The 17985-nt window shown below is 49.5% G+C and overlaps 1 long non-coding RNA gene and 1 pseudogene across 1 annotated transcript; one reads left to right on the top strand and one right to left on the bottom strand.

Moving 5' to 3' along the window:
• The first annotated feature begins 422 nt into the window (after positions 1-422).
• LOC131492641 (uncharacterized) lies at positions 423-8507 on the top strand. The gene is made up of 2 exons (XR_009252208.1): positions 423-587; positions 7868-8507. It is a non-coding gene; the product is annotated as an uncharacterized LOC131492641 (long non-coding RNA).
• An 8257-nt stretch (positions 8508-16764) lies between these two features.
• LOC131492390 (src substrate cortactin-like) overlaps positions 16765-17985 on the bottom strand; it is a 62178-nt pseudogene continuing 60957 nt past the window's right edge.

A 17985-nucleotide genomic window follows, 5' to 3' on the forward strand; every position in this document is an offset into this window, starting at 1 on the left:
AGATCCTACACACCAGCAGTCCTGAGACCTGCCTTTTCCTCCCGGTGGATCCTGGGTGACATGCTCCCTAGGGCTCCTCTCCTGGGCTGCACTGTGCCCTGTGGGGTTGTCAGGAGCCATGCTCTCTTCCCCCCACCCCCACCAGGCAGCTCCAGCAGCCTCTCTGTTACTCGCACCACGTCCTGGGGTGGCTCAGGTGTGCATGTCCTCCGTGCTCCCGGGTCACGGCCAGGGAGGGGTGCTGAGCGTTCTCCACCCAAGGTGCTTGGACTCCAGATATACTTGGGAGGGAGACAGTGTCAGCTCCCAGGGCGCAGCCCTCCCTAGAAGCTGGGGGATTGTGCTTCTAATCACGTGGGGCGGTGTGTCGTGCGAAGAGCACGCGTGGAAGATGCTCTCCTGTGCGTCCCCCAGTTCCACAGCCTCTCAGGATGGCCCCTCGAGCAACCTCAGCAACACTAGCAATAACCAGGACTCACTGAACAACGCCCCCAAGAAGAAGGGCATCACAAAATCCATCCGCTGGTTGCTCGCCAGAAAACAAAAGGTCCACCCCAGCCACGCCAGCGACGAGCCTGCATGACCAGGTTGGTGTCCCCTGCCTGTTTGCAGCGTGTGGGTGGTCTTACTGGCCTCATTCCTCTAGATCCGTGGTGTCTCTGCCTGCAGACCCCTCCCCGTGTCGGGAGACCTCACGTGGCCGTTGACACCCCCCACCTCCCATTTCATCACTCTGCTTCCCCACAGGCACTGAATTGGAGCCACTGAATTGAAAACCCTTCCCAAGGTGCCCTGGGACTCAGCAAATTGGGCGGACAAGTTGAAAAACACCAAAAACTTTAAAAAATAAGCATTGTGTTTCTTGTCACCTTGCTGAGCACTTTTCAGCTGTACCTGTTTTGAAAGCAGGAGCTGTTCGTTTGTTCAATACACTCTATAGCTGCAAAGCAGTATTATGTCCTCCACGGACATAAAAAGGCCTCCAGGGCCTTTTGCTCCTGGAACCATGCTGGGAAAATTCGGTCCCTTGGATGTTGCCAGTGTGTTTTCTTCCACAACCTTATACTTTCTGTAATGAAAACATTAAGATTCGTGGTAGTGCCCTCTGGCTCTCACACCCACTGCTCCCAGAAATGTGTATGTCTTGTAAGTCCAGAGGTCACAAAAATTGGCCAAAACATTTCACTGTGTTTCCTGCGTTTATTTTGTCATCTTCAGGAGGTATGGGTTAAGTACTTGGTCATACGAGGACAGCGTTTATTGAGTTGTTTGCCCCAGCATTTGATTCAGTTTCACAGAGTGTGTGTAGGTGACTTTCTCCGGGGCTGAGATGTTCAAATCGCTCACTTGGGTTCTGTGTTACCATAGGTATAACGCAGTGTCTGAGAGTGGATCATACTGTGGTCTCTGTGGACATGCATGGCCAGTCCCAGAAACATACGGTTGACCCTTGAACAGCCGGGGTTTGAAGATCAGGTCCACTTATATGTAAGTTATGTGTTTCCATCCAGTAGAGTGTTGTAAATGTATTTTCTCTTCTTTATGGTTTTCTTAATCACATTTACCTTGTTTTATGAAGGAATGCAGCATATACACGTCACTTATAAAATATGTGTTAACCGACTGTTTCTGGTAAGGCTTCTGGGTACAGTGGGCTATGAGGAGTGAAGTTCTCAGGGAGGTGGCGGTGAGGTAGAGCCCCATAAGGCTCCACGAAAGGTGCCTAGTGTTGACAATGTCCGCCTCAGGAGAATGAGTCTCAGTCACGGCCGTGGTCACGTCGTATTTGATGGCACGATTCTTGTTACGAACGACCACCTCACTGCTTCGTTTATGTCCTGTGAGACGCGTGTTGTCAGTCACAGGTTAGGAGACCTCATACGTGTGCCTACTCCCTGTAGAATTCCACAGATTTCTCAATGTCTTTGAGTGGACTCTAACTGTAAGGCTGGGAAGCACTCACCTGAGGTTTCCATTGGAGCAGGTGATTGGAAAATCTTGTGTGGTGTCGAGAATTGAGTCCTTGAGGGAAATCGGGACCCTGCTCAGTAGGCTTGGTCCCTGGCGGTCACAGTGCTCGTCCATCTTACCGCACGGAGGAGGCAGAGTTCTGTAACCGGGAGGGGCGCAGCCACAGCAAGGAATTGGGTGTCTGAAAGCTGAGGAAGTAACTAACCACAAAAGGCAGACGAGTCTTCCATGCCTCCAGGATGTGGGCTTGTAACTCTGGTTCTTCAGCACAGAGTTCGGTGCTGGGGGCCGATTGAAAATCCAGAAGCGAGGGGCGTCTGGAGGGCTCGTCCGGTTAAGGCTCCGACTTCAGCTCAGCTCATGATGTCACGGTCCGTGGGTTCGAGCCCTTTGTCGTGTTCTGCGCTGACAGTGTGGAGCCTAGGTGGGATTCTGTCCCTCCCTCCCTTCGTCTGCCACTCCCCCATTTTCTTGCTGTGTCTCTGTCTCTGTCTCTGTCTGTGTCTCTCTCAAAAATCAATAAACTTGAGAAAAAGGGGCAGCGGGGATGGCCCAGTTGAAGGATAGCCTAGCTGTGATTGAGTTATTGTGAATCACAAGAAAAGCCAGAAGCCAACCTTTGTGATACACGTTGTGTATATACATAATTTAATTATAAGGTATGTAACAGAGAAATGTAATAAGGATCTGCAAATGTTTGAAGCGTGTCCGTGCGTTTGAACAACTGCTATTTTACCTAGTGAAAGACCTTGGAAATGAATTGGGTAAATGTGTTTCCTGTAGTGTGTACTTCCTTTTAAATCTCTTCACAGTTGACAGAAGCAGTCTTTCACCAGAAGTAACTAGTGAATCATCTGGTGATTTTTCCATGTCTCCTAAAGCAAATGCAATCTTTGTTACTTTGCATGAACGTGAGGTATCCCGTCACAGTCTCTTAATATGCTGGGGAGTCTTTTCAGGTCTCTCTGATTTTCAACTGAGTCCACAAAGCGGGCTTTGCGATTAGAACTGAGACGTTTGTGTTGAAGTGACAAGGTGCCCAGGCACGGGGCCAACAGTGTTGTCTGACGGGAGGAAGGTTTTCCAGAACACCCGGAGTGTGCAGCTGAAGCATAGGCTTCGGGCACACAGCAGAGATCCTTGTCCTGCATTACAGGGTGTGGTTGTGATGGAGAGAGCTTTTGGCAGCCACCGTGGCCATGGGTGTTGACTGTCGGCAGAGGTGCTGGTTTGGAGGAAGGACCCAGTGATTCGCTGGGTCCTATCGATTGGCCTTAAAGCGGATGCCAACAATCGCGTAGACAGTGGAGTTCACGGCACGTTGATGGCCTCAGATGGGACCTTCGATGTCACCGCCCTGGCGCTTCTGGTGCAGAACCCGACCCAGAACACACAGGTGACACCGGGCCGTCCGCACCCGCCCACTGCTCTCCTGCTGGAGACCCTGCAACCTGTATTGGAGCAAGGCAGCGCGTAGCTTCACCGCACAGCTAGTCCTCTCTCCCCAGGCCCGGTCTGTGCTGTGTGGCACAGAGTCCTCGGTGCTACCTCCTCCTGCCTGAGCTCTGCCTGTCCCTTCCCCTCACAGGCTCGTGAGACTGGCGTGCATTTAGCTCTTATGTGGAGAGAGAAACACTCTTACTTCGTGTGCCACGTGGAAGTTTCATGGCTTCTGTTTCTGATTTCCCTGTGGAATTCTGTTTGACTCATGGGCTCAATGGAGAATCAGGAATCTTTTGATCCTTCTACAGAACACTGAACACCTTTGGGAATGCCCTCAGTGTCCCCACTGCAAATCCCCCTCCACGACACCCTTGTCTAATTTCCCGGAGAGCATGGACCCCTCTCCCCAAAGGCCCATTCCTGTGGGCTTCCTGGGGGGCTCAGATGATTCGGCGCTCGACCCTTGCTTTGGGCTCAGGTCATGATCTCATAGTTGGTGGCGTCGAGCCCCAAGTCGGGCTCCGTGCCGACAACATGGAGTCTGTTTGGGATTCTCTCTCTCCATCTCTCGCTGGCCCTCCCCTGCTCGTGCTGTCTCTCTGCCTCTCAAAGATAAGTAAATCAAGCCCATTAATGGACTCCACGTTAACATCTCTGATTGAAAATACACTATTAGGATTCAATGGATATTGTTTTGAGTTTGAAGTCTTGGTTTCAACGCAAGTGCAATATGTCATCATCCTTTAGATTGACATAACTTTTGGGGTGTTTGCTCGTGATTTCAGGCTCGTGCTATCTTGGAATGGGAGTTGAACCACCTTTTGGTCATGGGGACTGACCAAAGGGTCGGTGAAATAAGTTTTCGGGCTAATGATATCTAAATTTGCGTTAACTGTTAAGTATTATATTTGGGGGTGCCTGGCTGGCTGAGTCGGAGGACAGCGTGACTCATAATCTCTGGGTTGTCACTTTGAGCCCTGTGTTGGGGGTAGAGATTTCCTAAAAGTAAAATCTTAAAAAAAAAAAAAAAGAAAAAGGAACGTAGATTATTATGTTTGTAGGAATCATGTACCAGACTACTCTTCCAAATGTGGAGATAATTTTACCTTACAAGTTAAGCTTCACTCTTAATTTATTAACAAATGAGCTTTGGGGCGCCTGTGTGGCTCAGTTGGTTGAGTGTCTGACTTTGGCTCAGGTCAGGATCACACTGCTTGTGAGTCTGAGGCCAGCATTGGGCTGGCTGCTGTCTGCGTGGAGCCTGCTTTGGGTCCTCTGTCACCCTTTCCATCGGCCCCTCTCTCGCTCACACACAATCGTTCTCACTTTCTCCCTCTCTCTCTGAAAATCTAACAAACAGGGGCGCCTGGTAGCTCAATCATTTAAGCATCTGAGTCTTGCTTTCAGCTCAGGTCAGGATCTCACACTTCGTGAGTTTGAGCCTCCCATTGGGCTCAGCGGTGACAATGGCGATTCTGCTTCGGATTCTCTCTCTCCCTAGCTCTCTGCCCTTCCGCAACTCATACTGTTTCTGTCTCTTTCAAAAATAAATTAATGTACCTACAAAAACTTAAAAAACTACCAAACCAATGAGCTATTGAGAAACCAATATTTTAACAGAGGTGAGGAGTTTGGTTTCTTTCCTTTTGATATTTGACTTTTGATAGTCTTGAGAAATATTTTTCACATCATAACACGTTGATGGCAGCCTGGCAATAGAGCCTGTAAGTTGTGTTTGGGGGCGGCCGGAGGTCTCTCTGCAGTCCAGGGCCCTGTGCTCTGGGAGAAGGTTACAGTCGTTTATTTAAAAAGACACGAAGTGTTGATTTCTCCTTATACAACAGCAGGACTGATTTACTCCCACACCACTACTTAAGACTGTCTTCATTGCCATAAGAACACTCAAGTGTGACGAGAATAGGACATGTGAAAGGGTGTGGTGGGACCGTCCTAGCGTGTAGCACTGTCCGCAGCTTAAAGACTGTTTTGAAAACCAAAAGGTAGTATCTTCTATAGCAGGAAGGTGATTTCACAAAGACAGTGCGGCAGGTCCAGTCAGCCCAGGAGTGTCCTGACTTGTGCCCAGTCAGTGTCCTGGCACAAATACGGCCCTGCCTCCCTTTACCGCCTGGGGCAGCCATCTGGGCAGGGGGCCCCCAATGGCTGTCAGGAATGGGGGTAAACAGGTGTAAACAAACTTGCAGAGTGCGGTCATTTTAAAGGGCTGGTAACCTTACTATATAGTTTTGGTTTTTATTTCACAATGTGTCCTGTAATTTCCCAGGATGATGATAGAAGCTTCAGGAGGGCACCTTCTTAGAGATAGCAATGTAGATCAAGACACTCTTGACTTACCTGCTGAGTCAGCAGAGACTCTCCCTGCAGACTTCTGGGTCACTTCCTCTCTGTCCTCTATGCAGCCAAAGAAGATGTTGCCGGTCTGTATGTGACGTGCTGCTCTGCCCCAGCCTCTTGGCGGAGGTATGGGAGGCTCTTGGGTTGGAATGTGAACACTGATGGAGAATGGCCGACTTAATATGTAACAAGGCGTTCAGATGCTGTGGCATGCTCAGGCTCGGATGATCTAAGATTACTCCTGACTTCTGCTTATCAAAGTTTCACAATGATTGAGATTTTTTTTTAACATTTCTATCTGATGGAATATTAGCGTATTCTCTCCACTACTACAACTAGGCATCGTGGGTGTCCTCAGAGCGTTGGACCAGCCTCAGAGCGTCACTTGCAGAGCTACGTATGTGATGGGCAGCCCTGGCCCCTCTTTCACAAGATGGCAGATGGACACGGCGAAAGTGTTTTCATGGCCTCTACTGCCCCTTTGCTATTTGAGAGTGAACTCCCGGGGACTCCCCCGGCTGCTTGCGGGTGGAGAGAACCCCACTCAGAAGTGCCCCGGGAGCCCTCAGTGGTTGCTGCTGTGGTTTAGAATGTGTGGGGCTGTATTTGTGCCCTCATGTGCTATTTTAAGACTAACCGCAAGGGGCGCCTGGGTGGCGCAGTCGGTTAAGCGTCCGACTTCAGCCAGGTCACGATCTCGCAGTCCGTGAGTTCGAGCCCCGCGTCAGGCTCTGGGCTGATGGCTCGGAGCCTGGAGCCTGTTTCCGATTCTGTGTCTCCCTCTCTCTCTGCCCCTCCCCCGTTCATGCTCTGTCTCTCTCTGTCCCAAAAATAAAAAAATAAAAAAAAAAAAAAACGTTGAAAAAAAAAGACTAACCGCATACTGCATTTGCACGCTGCCCCTTGTGTTGCTTGGAGCAGGCATAGTATCTGCACCACAGAGGCTGGATTCAGCCAGTCGTGTCTTAATCCTGCCGACGCCTCCTGTTGGTGAGTAGAGGGCACCGTCCGTGCAGGCCACAGTCGGACACCCTGTGTCCTGTCTGCGCAATGTCCATGTGAGCCAGGAGAGCCGCAGCAGGCTCACTTAGGGACTTTCAGAAATACACAGACACGCAGACGCACATAGACTCACAAACACACACACACACGCACACACACACACGCACACACATACACACACACACACACACACGAGCTTCTCTACACCTGCTAAGAGGATTCTGGTGTTTGTGTGCTTACACTTAAAGAGGTTGGTGTGTTCTCAGTTTTTCCGGAGAAAACTGTATTTCCACTCTTTTCGTAAAAAAAGAAGTTTGGGTTCAGTGTCTGCTAATGTCTTTTTTGGTAGGGAGGCAGGATTGCTGTTGGAGCAGTAGGAAATTTTCCAGGTCTGAGCTGACCTTCCCGGTCGTTCGGGAGCAAGTGGCACTGGCCTTTGCCTGGTCTGGTGGAGCTCCCGGGTCAACAGGCCCTGGCTGGCTTGTTTTACGCACACCTTCTTGAATGGACCAGGCCCAAGAGGATTCTCGTCCTCACATGAGTGACACTGGTGGCCTCTCAGTTGAGATTAGCTTTTGAAAGCGGAAGCACATTGCCCTCTGAGGCGCTGAGTTTGAACATGGAGATTTCGGGTGTGGGCCCCGGAGCCCGGCCCTCTTCTCCCTGCTCTGAGGACCTCCAGGGGTGGGCTTTGTTCTGCTCTCATCCTGTTTTCCTGTCTCAGCCACAGTGTTTGATTGTTGGGAGCTCCTGGCTGGAGGCCAGGTGGAGCCTATGACACTTGAACTTAGGGTAGTGAGTTTGAGCCCCATTTTGGAGTGGAGATTACTTAAAATCCTGACAAAATAAAAGAATAGTTGATTGATTCCTTCATCTTGTTTTTTTTAATTTGGGAACTTTCAGTCTTAAGCCAGTAGGAACTCAATCGAATAATTCTCATTGATAATGCAAAATGCTTCATATTTTCTCTAGATTCTCAAATCTCTTCAGCCAGGAAGGTCTTTGGGGAGGGGGGACACGCGCTAGGCCCCACCTGGGGCCCCGGAAGGTGCTTTTCGGGCTGTCTTAAGACTGATTCTTTCCTTTTATCTTGCAGTTTACCCACACTGCTTCTCCCGATGGTCTTGCAGCACGCTGAGCCCAGCAGTGACTACATTTGAAACTTCAACCAGATCTTTCATCTGTTAATCCTTGTTATATGGACCCTGAGATATTTTATTACAGTGTTTGATTACTGAAAAATTCGTGAATAGGATAGAGAAACTCATTTAGCATTTAATGTTTCGTACATTTCTGTAAATTTGTCACTCCCTATAGAGAGTTCCTGACTTTCATGTATATCCGGGCTATAAATATCCTTTGGAATCAATTGATGTTCTTATATCTCAGTTTAGTCTTTCAAATGAATGTACTGTCATGGCTGTATGTATGAATCCTACGACAAATACGGTCTTTTATAACCTGTGCATGTATTGTAATTATCATTGTTTAATTGTTTGTTAAGAAACCCTGACAGAGAAAAGGATTTTACCATGTTTGTAAAATCACCGTGACACAGCCTGCATTATCCTTTACGAATGTCCCTTAGCTCTACAACCATGGTTTTGATATAAGCAGACTTAATTTGCAGCAATTGTCGTTGTGTTTTAATGACTCACCTTAACTACACTTTTTCTAGCAAGAAATGCTTTCTTGTGCAGTGTGAAGAGATTAAAAATATCTGGTGTTGACTATCAGCTAATGAAACTTGGAGTGCAAAGCTGATTGAAACACTGTGAAAATCTCCCAGGGCCGGTATGCTCTTTCTGAGCCTGGTCCCTGGGGGCCTGGGCAGTTTGCCTGGAGTGACCCGCACAACCTGGGAGCCGAGACCCCAGAAAGCCTGGGTGGGGCAACCTGGCCACCTCTTCCCCGGAACCCTGCCCACCCCCTTCTCTCCCCCAACCCGAACCTTAGACCCCTGGCAGCAGAACTCTCAGAGGACCAATCAGGGTGCACTGGTCTCCCACCTCGGGCCAGGGCGCTGGGTGCTCAGCACAGAGCAAGATGCAAGATCCTGGAAACAATGGAGTGCAACCCTAATAAAGGCCTTATTGTTCTTACGGAAATCAGCTGTTTAGATTTGTTTGTAAACAAGTTTAAGGAGTGGACCTCATTCTCCATTTGTAGATTTTATTTAATTTTTTTTAATGTTTCTTTATTATTGAAAGACAGAGAGAGAGACAGAGCATGAGCATGGATGCCGCAGAGACAGGAGAAGACACACAATCCGAAGCAGGCTCCAGGCTCTGAGCTGTCTGTCAGCACGGGGCCGGGCGTGGGGCTCGAACTCACGAACTGTGAGATCATGACCTGAGCTGAAGTCGGACGCGTAAGTGACTGAGCCACCCAGGCGCCCCATTTCCATGTGTAGATTTTGAGGAGAGAGCCATTTCAGGTTAGAGTAGCCAACGTAACTTATAATTTTGAGGTGGCATATAAAAAAGCCACCAAGGAATGTGCTCAGATCATGGAGCCTTATTTCTTATGCAGCTGGGACAGAGATAGAAACGACACGTCTCTTTACATGTCGTTTCTGCTTTTCATTGGACGTTTGACAGTTTCCCTGTGTTTTCTATTCATCTTTTGTGAACTTCCTGATTGTATGACAGAGTAGGTACCGTCTACTTTGAACTCGTTTTATCACGGCATTATTTATTGCTGGCTTTCAAGGCAGTAGTGGAGCGTTTCTCACTGCCAATAAAGACTTGTGAGAATAAGCTGCCTTGACTTGAGAAGTGGCTGCCGTGGTTTTCTCTGGTGCTCGGGGCCATGAAGGCACTTCTGCCACGTGGAAGTAGTAGTGTGGAAACCAGCTGATAGAATACCACAGCTGGAAGTGGCAGTTCAGGACAGGGGTGTCCTCCACAGGAGGGCCAAGTGTCCAGACCCCAGGGTAGCGGCCCCGGAATCAGTGCAGCCGGGGGCCCAGGCAATAGGCCAACAGGGCAGGGCGACTCTTCCACGGTCAGGGCCAGCTGAGGCTGCTCTTCCTCCAGGACCCCAGGAGACTGGAGTGTGTGCGTGTGCGCATGTGTGTACAGGCGCGTGCTTTCCACCCAGTCTCCACTCCTCTTCCACCCTCTGTGTGGGCTTTCCTGTCCTGCTGCTGTCCTCTCAAGGTCCCAAGAAGTGCCCAGGGCTGCATCCTTCCCCATCGTCTCAGCCCCTGGAACCCACTAGGCTGCTTCTCCCGAAGCTCAGACCCAGTGCTGAGTCTTATACCAGCCAGTGTGGCAGGCGGGAGGGTCTGCCCGCACTGGGGGCTGGCAGCCACCACCAGGCCAACTCAAGAGGCTCTGGCACAAGATCCCTGTCGCTCAGGCGACCCTGGGACGGTTCCTTCCCTCCCCGCCACGGAGAGGCTGCACACAGGGTTTCGGAGACACGCATCGGGGCACATCCAGCAGTTAGAGGGTACGTTGGCCTCTCCTGTGCAACCGGTGGCCACCGTCCCACTGGCTTGGAGTGTCTTTGGTGCGTCTGGCCAGCCATCCACAGAGAAGGCAAACAGAACCTTTCTCCACTGGTGCTGGGGGGCGGCCCACAGCTTAGCCTCCAGGCCTGGGAGCCATGGCTCTGGTTTCCAGGCCAGGATGCTCTTGGAAAATTAAGTAAAAGCTATTTTTAAACTTCTAATGGGAACAAAATAATGGAAGTTGCTTTAAAAATCATTAACTACGGGTGCCGGTGTGGCTCAGTTGGTTGAGCATCTGCCTCTTGATCTCGGCTCAGGTCATAGTCTCATGGTTTGTGGGGTTTGAGCATGGCATCGGTCTCTGCGCTGACAGCACGGACCCTGCTTGGCATTCTCTCTCTCCCCTCCCCCGCTCACGCAAGTGCTTGCTCTCAAAATGAACGTAAAAAAATAAAAAAATTTAACTTGTAATTAAAGCAGTGACTAAAGGATTGTCACATTGCACAAATAGAGGGTTGAGGATGTCTTCATCTCCAACACCTTATTTTCTTTTTTATGTTACCTTTAAATTTTGTAAAAGTTGTGTTCATTTTGAGAGGGACAGAGAGAGAGAGGAGGAGGGGCAGAGACAGAGGGAGAGAGAATCCCAAGCGGGTTCCTCACTGTCAGCACAAACCCGACATGGGACACAACTCTCACCAACAAAAAAGATCATGATGTGAGCTGAAATCAAGAGTCAGAAGCTAAACAGACTGAGCCACCCAGGTGCCCCTAATTTCGATTTATTTTTTAAGATTTGAAGCAACGTCTGCACAGACCCATGACCCTCCTACAAGAGTTGTATACTCCCCTGAGTGGCAGCTGAGTGACCCTGGTTTTGTTACTTTTTCAAATGTTTTAATGTTTGTTTATTTTTGAGAGGGAGAGACAGACACACCCACAGAATGCGACTGGGGGAGGGGCAGAGATAGAGGGAGATATAGAATCCAAAAAAGGCTCCATGCTCTTGGCTTTCAGTACAGAGCCTGACGCAGGGCTTGAACTCACCAATGGTGAGATCATGACCTGAACGGAAGTTGGACACTCAACTAGCTGAGCCACCCAGGGGCCCCTGTTTTTAACGTTTTGCCCAAAGTGCCACCACACTCATTATTTCCAGAGAAACTGTGGCTGCCCCCACCTTGGTTTTTACTCCCCTCCCTACCCCATGTGATAGTATTCTAACCGTTTCCTCCCCTTGCTTCCCTAGAAACTCATTTGTGGCCAGTGTGAGCCCTGGCACATCCACTTCAGATTTACCCGGTGGCATCTAGGTAAAGAAGTGATATGTATTGCTCAGCCACGTGGATTGCAAGGAGGACAACACAAAGGGCTCACGGTGCCACCGTATGTCTCAGTATTTACACGTGACCTCACCCACCCTCTGGGAATGCGACGCCCTGGGTTAGGTCAGGGTATGCATCAATGATTAAGTGACCCTGTGGGTTGATACTGGTGGAAGATGGGTGATGCATTCATGAGGGTTTACTGTACATCTTCCTTTGGCATTTGTGCAGAAGTTTCTAGAATAGAAAACGTTAGTGGTTGTTTAGGGATCCCCTCCGTGCGATAGATGATGTCAGCCTGGAATGACTGCTCCCTGGCCCTCACTTTGGAACGTAAAGTAGCCCGGGTTCAAACTTTGAGCTGCACCGGCAGCGGAGACACGTCTCCCATCACAAACCGGCGTGCAAGTGCCGATTCCATCTTGACGCTGCTTTCACATTTTGATTCCTGTGACATCAGGATGCGTCCTACAAGTGGTGACATGGTAGACTTGCTGAGAGGTGGCCTATGATGACATCAATGTCGCGATGGGAGGTAGGGGCTTCGCTACTACTCCCTTTGAGAGGTGGAGTCTAAGGCCTCCCCTTGAGCCTGGGTCAGCGTCAGTGATGTGCTTGTCGACATGGATGTGTAGATGGGATGCCGGGGACCCTGGGGTTCTTGTGTGTGACAGAGTGGTTCGTGGGTGTAAGTGGCATATGCTTGAGACTGGCTTGTTTCTAGGCAAAGAGGGCACTTTATTTCTCTGCTCTGTAATGTCTAACCGTGGGGTGCCTGTCGAGGCTGCTGTATCATTTCTGGGAGTTGGTGGGGAGTCGGTGGCTTGACGGATTGGTGTCTTGATCTCTGGGCAGTAACAATTACTATTCATTAGAATTGCAGCCGGCCTTTCCCTTTGCTCCCAGAAGCTCCCTGCTTTTCATGCAGACAGCATTCCCTGTGCTAGGTTGTCTCCCAGCTGCAACACGGTCCCTTCAGAGAGGTTTCCTTGGGTTATGTAATTATTTATTTATTTATTTATTCATTTATTTATTAATGTTTGTTCCTTTTTTAGAGAGGAAGATGGGGTGTGAGCAGTGGCGGAGCAGAGAGAGAGGGAGACACAGAATCAGAAGCAGGCTCCAGGCTCCTAGCTTACAGCACAGAGCTGGACGAAGGGCTCGAGATCGTGACCTGAGTCGAAGTCAGACGCTTAACCTACTGTGCCACCCTGGTGGCCCTTTTGTGTGTGTGTGGGTGCGTGTGTGTGTGTGTTTGCGTGTGTGAGTATGTGTTTAACTCACAGTAATAGAATTTTATCACTTGTAGCAAAGTCCTCATTTACAAGGAACAAAGACTGGAGGCCATGTATGCTGGCAGGTTGCAGCAATGATTTCTGTTTGCAGGAAGAGAAAACGTTATGCAGCTACAAATCTTTGGAAACGTGTTATTTTCTGTATTTTCTCAATGTGTCTGAAAACCAGTTGAGCTATTTCGTTAGTCAAATGCACTTCCTCCTTCCCTCCTTCGGATGTCTTCACAAAGCCGTGTGAAGTGTGGGAGGATGTCCTGGAGTCCTGAAAAGTTCTGCACGCCTGACGACTTGCCCTGGCGGCAGACGTCCTCCTGACGTTTTTACTCTTCATCGTGTTACACACGGATCCCTCCAGATGCCTGGGAGTTCCTCAGTGGATCGCTGGGTTTCAGAGAGAGACCTGTGAACAGCCTCACCTTCCGCCTGGAAGAAAGGTCTGTGCCTTATCAAAATGAATGAAATCTTGCCATGTGCAGCTACATGGATGGAACTGGAGGATATTATGCTAAGTGAAATTCGTCAGAGAAAGAAAAAAATCATATGACTTCACTCATATGAGGACTTCAAGAGACAAAAGGGATGAACATAAGGGAAGGGAAACAAAACTAATATAAAAACAGGGAGGGGGACAAAACAGAAGAGACTCAGAAATATGGAGAACAAACAGGGATACTGGAGGGGTTGTGAGAAGGGGGGATGGGCTAAATGGGTAAAGGGCACTAGGGAATGTACTCCTGAAATCATTGTTGCAGTATATGCTAACCAATTTGGACGTAAATTTTCAAAAATAAAAAAAATAAAATTATAACAAAAAAGAAAACAGAAAGGTATGTCCCTTGTCACCATTGTGTTCCCTCCACCCAGAACACAGGAGTGAGTCCCTGAGCAAGGAAAGGGAGGGGATGCTCCCTTTGGGTGTGCGAAGATCAGATCAGGACAGAAATTTTCTGGGAGGATATTTTGTTGTTTGGAAGGTATAATCAAGAGGGCGCCTGGCTGGCTCTGCTGGAACAGCCTTGACTCTTGATTTGGGGGTCATACGGTCGTGAGTTTGAGCCCCACGTTAGGTGTAGAGATTACGTATGAATTTAGTAAATAAATAAATAAATAAATAAAACAAATGATTAATTAATTAAATCACATTTAAAAAATCCAGCCCGGTTTCCAGTGTTGCCTGTAGTTTCCAAAGAGAATTCTGGAGCTGGGGAGCAGGAAGCATGTGGACGGTAGGCAGGGCTGCCAGGCCGGGTGTGAGGAAGGAGGCACAGGTGCTCCCCCTGTCCATTCGTGTGACCGTTTCCTCCGGCCCGAACTGCAGGTGGCTGAATTCCTGCAGTTGGGTGGCCTCTGTCCAGCTCAGGGCCGTGGGACCCACTTGACTGGAGAGGCAGAGACTGTGGGCAAATCACACAACTTTCGGTTAGCCGTTCTTTCATTCGTGAATGGGCTCCTTGGGACGACACTGTCTGGGTTCCCCTCCCAGGGCTGAGAGTTGAGTCTGTTTGCTGTCTAAAAGGCGGCAAGAGCAGATTACATCTGGGAAATTCTTGCTGGTCTTGGGGCACCTAGACAGAGTGGAGCTTTGAAGTGGTGGCTTTGAAGGGACAGTGTGGATCCTGCCTTACCTGCTGGCATACTGTTGCCCGTTCAGGGGACAGTGACAGAGGTCCCACCTGGACACTTGACAGCTGAGCCCTGATTTGCCCCTCGCTGCCATCCCGGATTTGGACTTGGAAACCCAGTGGAGCTGGAGGGGGTGGGTCCAGACGGGCTATTGTTCTGGCTGAATTCAAACTACCAGAGCACAGGTGTGGCACCCCAGAAAGCACCTACTGGTGTCCCCGGATCAGACACGTGGGTGGAGCTTCAGCTTGATCGACTTCAAATAGACTTTCAGTTGCTTCCTGGCCCCGGTGGAATTTTACCAGCACTGGTGTGGAAGACGAGTCGGTTCTCATACATAGGCTTCTCTTGATACCCTTAAAAGTTCGATATTACATTTGCGCGTGGGAAAAGTCTTGTCCTGTTTAGGTGTGAGGCGACTGTCCCTTGTCTCTGTGCCAGATGGACCCTTCCAGCTCTGATGTGCTGGTCAGAGAGCGGACAGACCATCCTCTGAGCTACCCAGTAGGAGAAAAGTCTGCATTGTACGAGCCAGATAGTTCCCCAGAGGTGTTGAAGCAGCCCTCCAATAAATCACTTGAAACAATGGAGGTGCCAGAGCCCGAGTTATGGACGTCACTATTACCCTTCCAGGAAGTACTTGAAATCAAAATGGGTCCTGTTGTTTCTCTGAAGTGAGAAAGGCCATGTAATTTGGCATTCCCTCATGTTGTTGGGCTCCTTCCTGTTTGGGTAACACTGTTGTTAGGACATAGTGAAGGCGTGAATTCTTTCCTGCTAGCTTGCTTTCTTGCTTTCTTGCTTGCTTTCTTCCTTGCTGATTTCTTGCTTTCCTTTCTTTTTGAATATTTATTTTTGAAAGAGAGACAGAGAAAGAGAGAGAGAGAGAGCACCACACGGTGGAGGGGCAGAGAGAGAGGGAGACAGAGGCTCTGAAGTGGGTTCTGCACTGATAGCACAGAGCCCGATGGGGGCTTAGGACTCACGATTGGCGAGATAATGACCTGAGCCCAAGTTGGACGCTTAACAGAGCAAGCCTCACAGGTTCCCCCGGAGGGACGTATTCTTAATGGATGACTTAAATGCACGGGTGACTCTTTGTTCTCCAGAACACTTTCCCACTCGAATTGAAACTGGAATGTTTCTGATGGTCTCAGATGCCCTTTGAGAGCAGTATTAGAAATCCCACATGATGTTGCTTTTGTGTCTGATGTAGTCATTCCCACACAGGGTTGTGCGTGTGCATTTGCTGGCCCGGCTGCCCAGCCCCCCGAGCTTAGAGCTGACAAGCTGTGGCCAGAGAGCTTGTTGGGTGGCCTCTGAGAGCCCTTCTCCCAGGTGTCCCTGACCCTGGGCTCTGCTCTTTCAGATGTGGAAAGTTTTGGCAGGCCAAACCGTGTCCAAACCCCAGGATGATGGATATGCCGATGAGACCTCTGGGAGACCAACCCGATTTTGTGGTATGAGTCACCAGTGTCCTTCTGTCTCCCTTTTCCCAAAGGTGATTTTCCTTTTGTTTTCATTTGGGTTGTCTGTGTTTCTTACAGTCCCCTGTGTGGGCTTCACTCTTCATTGGCTACACTTTTCAGAATGATGTAAGTGGAAAAGAGCAGAGATGGGGGCCAAGACCGTGAAAGTTTCTGGGCACCAGAAGCACATCTCTTAATGTTGGTGTGAAATTGGTCTTTTGAAGGGCAGAGACAAACCAGGGGGGGCAGAGCTTTCCTGTGAACCCACACGGGCACGACTTGGTCTGTCTTGGGAGCTCATGTTCCCACAACACGCGACTCCGTGCTTCTATAACTGTGTTTGCATAGGTACGTGGAGGCTTAGAATCTCCCATCACAAACAGTTCCTGTATTGACGATTCTAGCATCTTGTCTTCAATGGTGGAGATTGCGTCGAGGGACGTGGTCACCTACACTCTCTGCAACGGGGGCTCCTGCCACACACGATGTTTCTGAATATCTTCGAACTTAAACTCCCCTCCACGACTCTAATTTTCCCGCTTTGTCACTGAGCATGGGGTATACTGGAGAGCTGGTTCTACGTACTGTGTTCTCATGAAAAGCCCCAAATAGGAGAGCCGAGGGATTGTCCCGTGGGAGAGCGGGCCCTGCTCCTGACTCGGCATAGCCTTACACTGCCACCTCTCCCGGTGGTGTCTCCTAGTCAGGAAGTGTAGGTAAAAGGAACCTTGAAAGTGTGCTCAGAATTTTATTTAGGCCGCACCAGCTCCCGTCTTTAACCTCCCGTCCCTACTGTGAAGGACTATCCCTCTGACCTGTGTGGGTCACCTGCGGTGCTTGTCTTCCTTGGCCCCAATATCTTGCAGGAAAATGAAGCTGTTCTTGGCTGAGGCAGTGCCAGGAAATCATCCCCCAAAAGAGGGTGAAGTCTGTCGTGTGGGTATTTTAGACACAAGTGTAGGTTCCTCCCTGACTTGCTGAGCCCACACCTTCCACAGAAGCCACGTGAGGATGTCGAGGCCCTGGGAGCCGACTCCCGAGCCGGTGAAGTCACCGTTGCTCTCATCGTCGTTTCTGTTCCCGTGGCTTTGAAACATGCTGGATGTTGGGAGAACCCCTGGGACAGTTGTGGGCACCCTGTGGCCGTTCCAGGTGTTGGAGCCGATTCTACCCCCAGCACCATTCCCAAGGACACTGGGCAGTGGCCAGGGCTGGTTTGCAGGCTGGTTTGCAGGGTAGGCTGCACCCCAGGTGGTGCAGAAACAGTAGGAGGGGGAAAGAGAAGGCAGAAAAGGTGAGGTGTCTGCCTGAAGGCCAACAGAGGCACAGAGGGCAGAGAAAAGAGTTCACGTGGTTCTAAAGCGTGTCAGCTCAGTTAGATGAGCAGACACCATGTTTTTTTTTTTTTTGTTTGGCTTGGTTTGGTTTTCCAAAAGGGAAATTAGGCAGTCCATGTCAGGCCAGAGAAGACAGGGAAGATCCCTGAAACAAAAGGGGTTTCGGCAGCAGCTTGGGAAGTTTCCTTCAAATCTTCATCCGGAGGTAGAGTAGCCAGAGACCATTTGCTCTCATCATCCTAGTTCTTAATCCAGGGAATGAATGAGAGAGAAGCCCGCACATATAGGTACAGTAAGCAGAGTGTATAGGGAGAAACAGTGAGGGAGAGAGTCAGAGTCCCTATATCGTGGATGGCCTGTGGAAAATACACCGCCCAATTTCAGTGCATGGATTTATTGACAATGACTGCTGCCTTGGTTGGGAATACTGCCCTGTAGCCGACGGTCATTTCAAAGACACCACAATAGCAGTGTCAAAGCCCTGTGTGCCTCAGAAGACACTGTCACTTCCTCCAAGTTAGTCTTAGGCCACGGCAGGCATGGCAAGAGTGCCATAGCTAAGATCTCATGTAATTCACCTAGTCAATGAGTGGATAGGTCCTCATTTAATTGTCTTGCTTTTTCACAGTGTCTTTTCTGTTTTTGTTTCTTTAATGCCAGTTAGTGAATATGAAGAGTTATATTACTTTCAAGTCTACTATTCCATAG

This window comes from Neofelis nebulosa, chromosome 13, assembly GCF_028018385.1.
Source record: "Neofelis nebulosa isolate mNeoNeb1 chromosome 13, mNeoNeb1.pri, whole genome shotgun sequence".
In the NCBI taxonomy this organism is placed as follows: Eukaryota; Metazoa; Chordata; class Mammalia; order Carnivora; family Felidae; genus Neofelis; species Neofelis nebulosa.